The sequence below is a fragment of the Dromiciops gliroides genome, chromosome 1 (genome assembly GCF_019393635.1).
Source record: "Dromiciops gliroides isolate mDroGli1 chromosome 1, mDroGli1.pri, whole genome shotgun sequence".
Taxonomy (NCBI): Eukaryota; Metazoa; Chordata; class Mammalia; order Microbiotheria; family Microbiotheriidae; genus Dromiciops; species Dromiciops gliroides.
The window spans coordinates 612,576,862-612,588,941 of record NC_057861.1 but is presented as its reverse complement, the minus strand read 5'-3'; the positions used below and the strand labels follow the sequence as shown (position 1 = coordinate 612,588,941).

Sequence of the window (12,080 nt, the reverse complement as noted above, 5' to 3'; positions counted from 1 at the left end):
TCTCTCTAATCATTAGAGATTTAGAGCATTTTTTCATATGGGAATAGATAGCTTTGGTTTCTTCATCAGAGAACTGCCTGTTCATATCCTTTGACCATTTCTCAATTGGGGAATGACTTGGATTCTTATAAATTTGATTTAGTTCCCTATATAGTTTAGAAATGAGGCCTTTATCAGAAGTACTGGCCACAAAAATTGTTTTCCAGCTTTCTGCCTCCCTTCTAATTTTGGATGCATTGCTTTTGTTTGTACAAAACCTTTTTAATGTAATCAAAATCATCCATTTTGCATTTTATAATATTCTCTATCTCTTGTTTGGTCATAAACTCTTTTCTTTTCCAAAGATCTGAAAAGTAGACTATTCCTTTCTCTCCTAATTTAATTTACCTATGGTATCACCTCTTATGTCTAAATCATGTATCTATTTTGACCTTATTTTAGTATAAGGTGTAAGATGTTGATCTATGCCTAATTTCTGCCATACTATCTTCCAATTTTCCCAGCAGTTTTTGTCAAATACTGAGTTCCTATCCCAGAAGCTGGGGTCTTTGGGTTTATCAAACACCATATTACTAGTGTCATTTACTACTGTGTTTCCTGTGCCTAGCCTATTCCATTGATCCTCCACTCTATTTCTTAGCCAGTACCAGATAGTTTTGATGACTGCTGCTTTATAGTAAAGCTCCAGGTTTGGTACCGCTAACCCACCTTCCTGTGAATTTTTTTTCATTATTTCCCTGGATATTCTTGATTTTTTGTTTTTCCAGATGAATTTTGTTATTATTTTTTCTAGCTCTGTAAAATAATTTCTAGGTAGTCTGATTAGTATGGCACTGAATAAGTAAATTAATTTGGGTAGTATTGTCATTTTTACTATATTAGCTCTGCCTAAACGTGAGCAATTGATATCTTTCCAATTATTTAGATCTGATTTGATTTGTGTGAAGAGTGTTTGGTAGTTGTGTTCATAGAGTTCCTGGGTTTGTCTTGGCAAGTAGACTCCCAAGTATTTTATATTATCTACTGTTACTTTAAATGCAATTTTTCTTTCTATCTCTTGCTGCTGGACTTTGTTGGTCATGTATAGAAATGCTGAACATTGTTTCAACCCTACTCTCATTAGATTTGATTCAAAGAGGGAATAACATATACGTTCATTGGGATATAGAAACTTAGCTCATTCTTTAGGGAAGCCAAAGGGGAAGGGAAAGGGGGGGACTGATGGAAGGGACGACAAAAGCAAGGGAGAAAAGGATAAAGAAAAGAGGGGGGTGATAAAAAGGGAGGGCAGATTGGGGGAGGCAGGGGTAAGAAGCAAAACATCGGTGAGGAGGAATAGGGTGAAAGAAGGGGGAAAAAGTACAAAGGGAGTAAATAGAATGGAGGGCAATAGACAGTAATAATAACTGAATGTGAATGGGATGAACTCTGCTATAAAACAGAAGTGAATTGCAGAGTGGATTAAAAACCAGAATCCTACAATATTCTGTTTACAAGAAACACATTTGAAGCAAAGAGATACACACAGAGTAAAGGTAAAAGACTGGAGCAGAATATATTATGCTTCAGCTAAAGTGAAAAAAGCAGGGGTAGTAATCCTTATCTCACACAAAGCACAGGCAAAAACAGATCTCATTAAAAGAGATAAGGAGGGAAACTACATCTTGCTAAAAGGTACTATAGATAATGAAGTAATATCAATATTAAATATATATGGGCCAAGTGGTATACCATCCAAATTCTTAGAGGAGAAGTTTATAAATGAGTTACAAGAGGAATTAGACAGTAATACTATACTAGTCGGGGATCTGAATCTCCCCCTCTCAGAATTAGATAAATCTAGCAGAAAAATAAATAAGAAAGAAGTGAAAGAGGTGAATAGATTACTAGAAAAGTTAGACATGAAAGATGTCTGGAGAAGATTGAATGGGGATAGAAAGGAATATACCTTTTTCTCAGCAGTACATGGCACATTTTCAAAAATTGACCATGTATTGGGGCACAAAAACATCATAGTCAAATGTAGAAAGGCAGAAATAGTAAATGCATCCTTCTCAGATCATGATGCAATAAAAATTACATGTAAGAAAGAGCCAGGGAAAAGTAGAATGAAAATCAATTGGAAACTAAATAATTTCATTCTAAAGAATGAGTGGGTCAAACAACAAATCATAGAAACAATCAATAACTATATTCAAGAGAATGACAATAATGAGACAACATACCAGAATCTATGGGATGCAGCCAAAGCAGTGCTTAGGGGAAAATTTATAGCTCTAAATGCTTACATGAATAAAAAAGAGAAAGAGGAGATTAATGAATTGGGCACGCAACTTAAAAAACTAGAAAAAGAACAAATTAGAAATTCCCAATTAGATACTAAACTAGAGATCCTGAAAATTAAAGGAGAAATTAATTAGATTGAAAGCAAAAAAAACTATAGAATTAATCAATAAAACTAAGAGCTGGTTTTATGAAAAAACCAATAAAATAGATAAAATATTGGTTAATTTAATTAAAAAAAGAAAGAAGAAAACCAAATACCAGTATCAAAAATGAAAAGGGAGATGTTACCACCAAAGAAGTAGAAATTAAATCAATAATTAGGAATTATTTTGCCCAACTGTATGCCAATAAATTTGACAATCTAAATGAAATGGATGAATATTTACATAAATACAAACTGCCCACGTTAACTGAAGAGGAAATAAAATCCTTAAATAAACCCATATTAGACAAAGAAATTGAACAAGCCATTAATGAACTCCCTAAGAAAAAAAATCCCCAGGGCCAGATTGGTTTACAGGTGGATTTTACCAAACATTTAAAGAACAATTAATTCTAATATTATACAAATTATTTGGGAAAATAGGTGAAAAGGGAGTTCTACCAAATTCATTTTATGATACAAATATGGTGGTGATACCAAAACCAGGCAAAGCAAAAACAGAGAAAGAAAATTATAGACCAATTTCCCTAATGAATATTGATGCTAAAATCTTAAATAAGATATTAGCAAGGAGATTAAAGCAAGTGATCACCAGGATAATACACTATGACCAGGTGGGATTTATACCAGGAATGCAGGGCTGGTTCAACATTAGGAAAACTATTAACATAATCAACCACATCAATAAGAAAACTAACCAAAATCATATGATTATCTCAATAGATGCAGAGAAAGCTTTTGACAAAATACAGCACCCCTTCCTAATAAAAACACTAGAGAGTTTATGAATAGGTGGAGCTTTCCTTAAAATAATAAACAGTATCTACCTAAAACCATCAGCAAGCATTATATGCAATGGAGATAAATTAGAGGCCTTCCCAGTAAGATCAGGGGTGAAACAGGGATGTCCATTATCACCTCTATTATTTAATATTGTCCTAGAAATGTTAGCTTTAGCAATCAGAGAAGAAAAAGGAATTAAAGGAATTAGAATAGGCAAGGAGGAAACAAAACTATCACTCTTTGCAGATGATATGATGGTATACTTAAAGAATCCTAGAGAATCAATTCAAAAATTACTTGAAACAATTAACAACTTTAGCAAAGTAGCTGGATATAAAATAAATCCAGATAAACCCACAATATTTCTTAATGATTTTTTAATGACATCAGAACCTTTTATTGATTATATGTATATGCACGTATATGACATTTTTACATGTAAGAATTTCTATCTATATGCATACATACATAACTTAATTTTTTTCTCAATGGCATTTCTCATGATGTGATTGAAAATCTACCATGCGTATTTATTTACACATATATTACTATATAAAGTATGTTTAGGAAATATTCTTAATGTTTTTGCTGTATACTATGAGTTGCAAAGCCATCTAACATTATTAAAGGTATTATTTGTTAACATTTAAGAAATGGAATGTTGAACACACAAAAAAGACAGTTTTTAAGGACATTTATTTCCAGATTAACCATCATTTCTTTTCTTAGTAGGATTACTAGACTAGGATTACTAGACTAGACTAGACTAGACTAGACTAGACTAGACAAGACATCTAGGGTGTACTCTAGATACCTAGATTGATCTAGATTTTGGCAGAGTATTTGATAAGGTATTTAAAACTTGTCCCCCTCAGAAGCCTTGTAAAGGAATTGCCATGGGTCTTATTAATCCTGTTTTACATATGAGAAATGTGAAACTCAGTTGGGTTAAGTGATGGATCTTTGTTCATACCCCTAATGTCAGATTTGAGATTTGAACCTTGTTCTTCTTAACTCCAAGTCTAGTAATTTATCTCTCTTGTTAGAGGGAAGAGAAGCTAGAATATGGGTGATAAATTGGTAGAAAAGGAAAGAATGAAGGAAAAAGATCGTAATGTTCAGAATGAGTGATGCTAGGTGAAAGGTATAAAGATAGTACATAGTGATTAGAGAGTAGAATTTCTGAGTTATGAGTCTTAGAAATGGGCCACTTTCAGGTGATTTTAAGGTAATCATTCCTGTGGATTGCCTAGATTAAAGTAATGAGAGTTTGGTTGATGAACAAGAGTTTGATTATTATTAGAGGAATTATTAATGTGACTATCACCAAAAATGATGTATTGGATTGTGTAGAAGAAAAAGAATGTGAGCCATATATTCTAGTCCAGGACTTCTTAAACTTTTTCCACTTGTGACCCCTTTTCATCTGAAAATTTTTTATGTGATTTTGGGTATATAGGTATATAAAATTGGTATACATAACCTTTTACTGTTGCCAAATTTTTCATGACCCCCACATTTAGTTACATGACCCCATATGGGGGGATCTTAAGTCCACAGTTTAAGAAAGTCAAGGAATAAGGTGGAAAAATAGCAACAAGGCTCAGGAATTGAATGACATGAAGTTCAAATTAGGAGTTGTTGAGTTAGATGTATGGAACTAAATTCTGGAAGTGGCAGAAGGAATAGGGAAGTTCTGTGATATGGGTTATATGTAAGAAGTCATAGTCAGCTGTTGGAGATGTGATATCTTTAGAGGAGAACCGTGGTATAATTATCATCAGAATCTGGAAGCAATGTAAGAGGAACACAAAAAAAATGGTATTTTAACAATAGAATGTAGGTTCCAGAGGAAACAAGAGAAAAAGGACAGGTATAGGTGACTTAGGCCATGGGGAAGGGAGTAGAAGGGAATATGAATGAGAAAACTCAGAACTTGGAGGAAAAAGGTATTTCCTAAGCTTTGTTTCTGAAGAATAGAGGTTAAGTGAGCTGGAAGCTCCTAGCCCTTCAGAGGAGGAATATTCCATATCTGGTAGAAATCAGTAGAGTAAATCTCAAGATTTTGATTTCAGTATCTTGATTAGATTTGGGAGCCCTCTGCATATAGAGAGAAGCCATTTCTAAATCTCTATTTAATTCAGTAATTATCTAATAATCTATTAACTTCTTACTGTGTATGTCTTTATCTAGGCAGTGAATATACAGAGACAAGAAGGAGACAGCTTGATGTATTTTTGTTGTTGTTAAGTTGTGTTTGACTCTTCATGACCCCATTTGAGGTTTTCTTAGCAAAGATATTGGAGTGGTTTGCCATTTTCTTCTCCAGCTCATTTTATATATGAGCAAATTATGGGAAACAGGGTTAAATGACTTGCCCATGGTCACACAGCCAGTAAGTATCTGAGGGCAGATTTGAAGTTAGGTCTTCTGGACTCCAAGGCTGGTGCTCTATCTACTGCACCACCTAGCTGTTCCTAGAGGAGGTGTTTCTATGGGTGGGGAGGGGAAGTGAGGAAGACAAACTTTGTATAGGAGGTGGCAGGTTAGATGCTTGAAGACATTTAAAGATTACAAAATGTGGAGGTGAGGAGAGAGATCATTCTAGTCATGGGAGTCAATCTCTGCAAAGATTGAAGAGGCATGAGATAATACTATATAGATACAGTGCTATATAACATGGAGGTTAGTTGACTTGAACATAGGATGTTTGAGAGCGAGTAGTGTGAAATATATCTGGAAAAATAGGTTTGTAACCAGATTTCAAAAAGCTTTAGAAATGTTAAATCAGAGGAATTTGTATTTTTACCTAGAGGCAGCAGGGAGCCTAGCTAAGTACGGAAAAAGCTTATGACCAAAAGTTTGGAGCACTAGGTGATTAAATTTTTTTGATCATGGGTAACTGAAAATGTATAAAAGATAGAGGCCTTAATTCCTAAGGGCTGAGTCATAGGATTTTTTTTTGTTAGAAGGAACCTTGTAGATCATTTTATCTGATCCTCTTGTGATAGGTGAAGAAATTAGATTGAAGAGATTAAGTGACTTGACCAGGTCATATAAGAAAATACAGGAAGAAAAAAGAAAATTGTTTCAAGATATGCACACACAAAACAGGGACCCTTAACTGTTTCCAGTAGTGGAAACATTACATCTTTAAATCACACAAACTCAACAAACAAAGAAATTTAATTACGTGGCCGATAAGAGGGTAATTTTTTACTTGATCCTTCTTTAGCTTGCATTCACAATTTTAAAAATCCTGTTGATATAATCAGTTTTTAAAAATGCTGTCACATTGAGAATTCTTTTACAAATTGAAAGGTTGGTAAGCGCATATATATATATATATATGTATATATATATATATATATATATATATATAAAGACAGTTTCCTGGTTTAGTGCTATTTTAAACATCTGAATCATTATGGTCAATAGAGAATAAAGAAAAAGGAAAAAACAAAACAAATATGCATAGTTCAGCAATAAAAATTCCTGTGTTGTCCAAAAAATATATGTCTTAATCTGGACCCTTAATCTGTCAGCTTTCTATTAGAAGATGGTTAACATGTTTCATCTGGAAGCCTCTGAAATTGTGATCATTTATTGCATTGAACAGAGTTCTTAAGTTTTTTAAAGTTGATTGTCTTTTTGATGTCCAGCCATTTCCTAGTTGATGACCACCCCAGTTTTGTCCCCACAAAAAGAGCTGTTCTCATGAAGCCTTTTCCTTATTCTTTAATATCTTTGGGTTATATACCTCGTAAAGGTAATGCTGAGTCAAAGGGTATGCCTCGTATAGCAACTTTGCGGGCACAGTTCCAGATTGCTTTCCAGAATGTCTAGAGCAGCACTGCCAACAATGAGTGCATTCATTAATAGTCATGTTCCTTAAAGCATGTCATTCTTTCTCTTATCTTTATGCCTTTCTACCCAGAAAGTACTCCTTCTATAACTCTACCTCTTAGACTATGTAGTTTCCTTCAAGGCTCACCTCAAACATTACCTGTGTTAAACTGTTCTTGATCCTCCCACCTGTTAGTGCCCCTCCTTCCAAGTTATCTTGTATTAGTTTTGTATATTTGTTCTCTCTTACATGTTTCTTCTTCTCAATTTCTTTGACTTTTCTCTCTAGATTTTAAACTCAGGGAAAGAACTGTTCACTGCCTACCTTGTTCTTGCGATCCTAACAAGCACCAATATTTTAAGTTGAGGCCAGAATACAGATGTAACTGTTGTTGTTGTTGTTGTTGTTGTTTGTCCATCTATCTTGAAAAGGACTATGACATTGGAGTGATGTCATGACTTGTAGTGAATTGGATTTCAGTGAGGGAGGGCTGTGCAAAGTGACTAACCTCATTCTCCTCTTGAGCCATCTCTGGAGATGGCCCCAGATGTTTAAGGTAATTGGGGCTTGACTTGGCTCAGGGTCACAAAGCTAATAAGTGCCTTAGGTGAGATTTGAACTCAGGTCTTCCCAACTTCAGGGCCAGTGCTCTATCCTAGCTGCCCTGTAGACATAATACTTGAGAGCTGGAAGTGGCAATGTTTTCATAGTCTATTGTTATTAGTTTTCCAAATATCATCCTTAACTTTAATTTTTTATCTGATATCTCTTAGAATTTAGGGAACTAACAACAACTAAACCACAATAAGGAAGACAGTTTGGGAGTAGATCAATAATATTTGCTTACACTTCACTTTAATATTTACAAAGTACTTTCCTTACCCTATGATGTAAATAGTAGAAATGTTGTTAACCCATTTTATAGATAAGGAAATCAGATCTTAATGGTGTACCTCCCTATATTACTGGATGACATGTGATCACATGACATTATTATCTATTTTATTATTTCTGTAATTTTGGCTATTGTTTTATGGAGCATTCCAGTTTGATAATACCACCTCACATTTGTACATACTTGCATATAGCTATAGAATTACACTTTAGGATTTACAAAGCACTTTCATGAATTTTATTTCCTTTTTATCCACATGACAATATAATAAGATATATTAGGTGGATAGTCTTATCTCCATTTTTAAAAACAAACAAGGAAAGTAAAATGCAGAAAATGTTAAGTAGTTGAGTCAGACTTTAAATGTGTCTTCTGGGTTCAGGTCCCATGATCTTTTCATTGTACTTTGCTGGATCTTGGATTTTTTCATTTAAATAAATAAAATTGTAGCATTTGGTACAATTTCCAAGTAATTTAATCTATAACAGCAATTTCATGGGATCATGCCAGAAGAAATTTAAGAAGTTGTTTAGTCTATTCCTGTCATTTTGCAGATGAGAAAACTGAGGCCCATGGAGGGTAAATTACTTTCCAAAGGTTCGTGTATTTAAGAGGTAGGATTTCCACTTAGGTCCTTTGATTCCAGAGTCAGTACTCTTTCTCTGTGCCTTAATTTAATTGATTTCAAGAAAATAAAAGATCATTGCAGGAGATAGTAATTTTTTCTGCATTGAAAATTTTATTGATATCTTTTTTTGTCATATCACCTTGATTTTTCAGTAAATCCCTTGCTCCATTATTCAGTTAGCCGTCCTTTGTAATGTTAGAAACACAGATAACAGCTCTAATTAGTGTTGCACAGCTCAAGTGTTGCTAGCAGCTCAAATAATCCAAGCAGGCAGCAGAGTGTGGTGGAAGGCTTCTTTTTTTCATCTTTCCCGAAGATTTGCACTCTTCTGAATGTGCTGGAGATTTTACTGAAGTGAGGTCCCACACAGCTATTTATACCCAGTAAGGGGTCCCTTCTGACCAGTCACATTAGAGTATTTTACAATCCCCCTATTTACATTACGATTCCTATGTATCTACAGAATGACAGTAATAACCAGTCAGATTTGTACCAAGTAGATCAATCACGGTGCTAAAAACCAGTCAGTTGGTACCAGATGACCAATCAGATTGTATGAAATACAATACCAAACCATAACCTGTTCTGGGCAAGAGTGTCCGCTCCTCCTTAGAACAGTTCTGTGTTAACATACATAGCTTTTTAGGAAATGAAACTTAAGTCAGGGTTTAAACTCCGGGGTCACATGGCAATCATCTTGGGTACCACCTCAAAGTGAATTCGCAGGTTGGCTCTGGGTCACCTTAAATTAGAAACGTATAGCACCAATCTTTGGGCATTAAGCATTTATTAAAGTATATTAGGAGTATATAAAGTATATTAGGTGGTGCAGTGGATAGAAAACCGGCCCTGGAGTCAGGAGTACCTGAGTTCAAATCCAGCCTCAGACACTTAACACTTACTAGCTATGTGACCCTGGGCAAGTCACTTAACCCCAATTGCCTCACTTAAAAAAAAAAAAAGTATATTAGGGGTTAGTAAAGAGAACACATGGAGAAAGAAAGAGCCTAGCTCCCCTGACCCTGCAGCTACCAGCACAACCTCCAGCCGAAACAGATCCCTCGCACTCCCCCAGTGGAAGTGGTCCCTACACACACAGCTCCAAGCTAATTGGCTGGTAGCATTGATTGACATGACTTACAGGTGGTTCTATGAATAGATATAATTTCTGGGTGCTAGTCATATGTTTTCTCCTCAGGGTGGTACTGCCCTGGTTCTCACAATGTCTTTCTCAGCAGGGGGGTGGCACTCTGATTCTCACAGCTTGGTTCCCATTCCAAGCCCTGCTCAGGCTCACGTCCCAGAGGCTCTGGTTTCTTGGGGTTTTGTCATGGAGTTTGGAACTAAACCCACTCTCTGTCACCAGGACTCTGAGAAGAGCCCAAATATGGTCTTTTCTCTCAGTAACAAGGAACCAAAAAGAAAGAGAGGGGAAAAAGCAGTTCAGTAAAACTAGCCAGCCAACACATTATCTGAGTTTGATGTTATATATAATATCCTATAACCATAGTTCCTTGTCAATGCCAAGAAGAATGAGAAGAGTATTTTCTCATCTCTTTTCTAGGGCAGGCTAGTTTTACAGGGAATTTTACATGGGCTCTATATTTGTACAGTTTTGGGTTTCAGTTCTTTCCATTTACATTGTTGTGGTCTTTGTGAATATTTTTTCCTAGTTTCTTTTACTTAACTCTGCAGTTGTTCATATGAATCTTCCCATGCTTCTCTGAATTTTTCATCTTCATTTCTTATAGTTCATTAATGTTACATTACATTCATACATCATGTAACCACCCTGGGCTTCAATTTCCTTACATGTAAAATGAAGGGATGAGATTAGGTGACCTCTTACATCCCTTTTAGGTCTCTAACAAATAAACTCATAAAGAAAAAAACCAAAACAACCAAGTACCAGATAAGATTCACAAGCAAATCCTATTAAATATTCAAAGAATAATTAATTCTAATTTGACCTTTATAGTAATTCCATTAAATTATTTACTAAAATAGCAAAAAGATAGAGCTAGAAAAAATAATAAAATTCATCTGGAAGAACAAAGGGTGAAGAATATCAAGGGAAAATCAATGAAAAAAATGTGAAACAAGGTGGCTTGAAAGTACCAGATTTTAATCTATATCACAAAGTGGTAATCAAAATAGTCTGGTACTGGTTAAGAAATAGAGTCAGAACCAGGAGAACATTGTATATAGTAACAGCAACATTGTGTTATGATCAACTGTTATAGACTTGGCTCTTCTCAGCAGTGCAGTGATCCAAGACAGTTCCAAAGAACTCATGAGATGATTTGAATAAAAGAAAAAAATAAAAGTGAAAAATAGCATGCTTTGAAATGTATTGAATCAATATAAATTCTTTCTTTGGAGGTGGATAGGATGCTTCATCCTTTGGGATTGTCTTGGATCACTGTATTGCTGAGAATAGTTGTCATTCACAGTACTTCATCAAACAATATTGTTATCACTATGCACAACATTCTCCTGGTTCTGTTCACTTCACTCTATATTAAGTTCATATAAGTCTTTAATGGAAAATTTTTTAAATAAAGTATTAGTTAAGCGACTAAAACAAGATCTCTATGATCTTTTGAAGTTATATATTTCACCCTGTTTAACCATTATCTAGTCATTAGAAATTTACTTGGTTTACAGTTGTTTGCTATCTCAAAAAGTACTGCTATGAATATTTTGGTTTATATGGGACCTTTCTGTCTTTGACCTCATGTAGCAGTGGGATCTCTAGGTAAAAATCCCATTTTATGTCATAATTTAAAATTACTTTTGAGAATGGTTACACTAATTCACAGCTCCCCTAAGGGCGTATTAGAGCATATGTCTTCTCAGAGATACTCCACTATTTGTTATGTGTTATCTTTGTCAGTTTACTGGTTGTGCTTTAGGTAAGACCTCAGGGATGTTTTGATTTGCATTTTTGTTATCCATACTTATTTGGAACAATATTTCATGTCTTAATAATTTTTCATTTTTGTTTTGACAACTGTTCATTCATATCCTTAGGTTACATATCTATATGGGGTGGTTCTTGGTTTTATTTGTATTAATTCCTATGCATCTTGACTATCAGACTCTTTTCAGAGATCTCTGATGCAAATATTTTTCTCAGTCAGTAGCTTCTTTTCATAGTTGAATTAATTTTATTTGTGCAGAACCTTTTAAGTTTCATGAATTTTTCTTCTGTGATTATACTTATCTTTTGGTTAAAAATTCTTGCCATAAGAGTTCTTTGGAATAGCAAAAGAGTTCATAAAGAATGTCTTCAATCAGATGCCCCATATTGATCTTAAATTTAAAGCTAATACCAGGGCTATCATGTTGTACCATTCATCAACCTCCAGATTTTGACATTGCATATAGAATCCTGTACATGAGTGTTCCAATTCTCCCACATTCCCTCCAACATTTATCATCGTTCCTTAAGTCATGTTAGACAATCTGACAGGTA

The 12,080-nt window shown here is 34.6% G+C and overlaps 1 protein-coding gene across 5 annotated transcripts in view; it reads left to right on the top strand.

The window, feature by feature from the left end:
* Positions 1 to 12,080, top strand: part of VPS13A (vacuolar protein sorting 13 homolog A) — a 244,393-nt gene that overhangs the window by 103,962 nt on the left and 128,351 nt on the right. The gene's annotated exons all lie outside the window — the stretch shown is intronic.